At 43.6% G+C, this 2,017-nt stretch overlaps 1 pseudogene; it reads right to left on the reverse strand.

Moving 5' to 3' along the window:
• Positions 1-250: 250 nt before the first annotated feature.
• Positions 251-1,128, reverse strand: LOC141818555 (uncharacterized; annotated as a pseudogene).
• Positions 1,129-2,017: the final 889 nt, after the last annotated feature.

The raw sequence follows: 2,017 nt of genomic DNA on the forward strand, positions 1-2,017 counted from the left end.
GCTTGGTATACATTCGGTAATGGGAATGGTAATGATTTTGATTGAGGGGTTAATGGCAATGGAAATGATTACTGGATTTTTGGTGCTTGGTATAGATACTGGAATGAGTATTATTCCCATTAATGTTGTTTGGTTTGACTTAAATTATGGAATGAGAATTAGTCAAAATTTCCATTTTACCCTTATATGTAAAAGACAAAAGTAATCATATAGAGTCATAGACAAAATCATTTTATTTTAAAAAAAATACAATAACTTAAAGCCCTTATTGCTCCCATCTGAATATCAATTGCTGGTGTCAAAAGCTAGTTAATTTACCATAAACAAATGAAAAGGTTCACCCATCTTTGTATAGGTCAGGGGTTACCTTGGTTGAACAGAACCTTTGATCCGGATGCGTTCATCTTGCTTGGTGCGCGATGCATTTCGGCATCATTTTCTGTTGGTTGGAACTTACAGGACTGCAAAGTTTTGATCTTTCCTTGCAGTGCTCTCAAAGCTTGATGCCCTGCTATCTTCACTCTCCCAGCCCAGGGCTGCTTCCGCAGCAGCCTCAAGAAACGTTGGACCGATCTCCTTCCCCGAGTCCTCCACAAAAACCATGACAGCCTCCAGAGCCGATTCCTTAGTCTCTCGCCGGGCCAATTCCTCCCTCAATGCAGGATCCACTACTGCGGCCTCCATCTCCTTTCTCACCTCTCTCATCGCCAGAGACACCAATTCCGAGACCTCCGACCGCTCGAGGTCAGACACCTTACAGTTCCATATCCTATTGACTGCGTCGAAGAACTCGGCGTCATTGTCAAAGGATGAGGAGACAGAGCGGCGGCAAAGGGGAGCGACGGTGCACTCGACGGCGACAGAGGCGAAGGCAGGAAGTAGGGAAGGGAACCGCTGGAGACGGTAGAGGTGCTCGAGGGTCTGGAGTGTGCTGAGGGAAACGGATCGGCGGGACAGATCGGCAGAAAGGCGACGAAGGAGGAGAGAGGCCTCGAGGTGAGAGGAGAGCAGGAAGGCGATGGGGAGTGCGATCAGGCACTCTCTGGCGAGGGCGGTGGAGAAGTCCGAGCGGCGGAGGAGGAACTCGAGAATCGATGACGCTACCACCGAATCCAGCGTCTCACACATCGCGGCGGTGAGGGGAAACGGAAGGGAATCGGTTTTCTTCCACTAGATGACCGAATCCAGCGGCTCGTGGGTGGGGAAGCAGAAAGGAAGAATCACGGCGGGGAAGAAATCGCAAGACCTAGGAGATGGGCGTGGGGTACCGCTGTCCACGGGAAAAAAAGCTGCGCCGCGATGGAAATGAGTTTAGCGATAACCGGGGGAGGGGTAGGTTATGAAATTAGGGATATCAAATCCTTATTTTGATTTCCATTCTTGTCTACCAAGCATTAAGAATGGGAATGAAATAGATTTCATTCCCATTCCCCTCACCTAAACCCGCCTACCAAGCGCCTCCTAAGCCTTTATCACACTCAGTACAGTCAGATCTTTCTACGTCATTAAGCTTGATATTCTTCTATATCCTCATTTATATTTAATGAATTTTATTCTATTTTTTTTCCTAATTAAGTCTTCTTCGGTCTTCTTTTTTCTTGATTAATGTATGTATTTATCTTGATCTCATATCGTTTAATTAGAATATTTATTCGTTGCCTAAATACATATTCATATCATTTTAATTGCGTCCCTTAGTTTTCCCTTAATAGATGCAATCTCGACTTTCTCTTTAATATTGTCATTTTTTGTTTTGGTCATTCTCTGTCTGCACATCACCTTAACATCATCTCTGCGGCTTTCATTTTCTGTTTGTGTGCTCGATTCATAATCCAACATCATTTCCATATAATATATAAGGTCTAACTGTTGTTTTATAAAATTTCCCTTTAAAGGTACCTTACCATCATAAAGAACATTGACATCCTCCTCCATTTCAACTATTTGACTTGTATCCTATATAAAAAACATTTCTATCAACCTTTTTATCCTTTTATAAAAATGTTCCTAGATACAT

This window comes from Curcuma longa, unplaced genomic scaffold (assembly GCF_044706935.1).
Source record: "Curcuma longa cultivar G26 ecotype Majalengka, Jawa Barat unplaced genomic scaffold, ITB_CL_G26_1.1 contig_25288, whole genome shotgun sequence".
Taxonomy (NCBI): Eukaryota; Viridiplantae; Streptophyta; class Magnoliopsida; order Zingiberales; family Zingiberaceae; genus Curcuma; species Curcuma longa.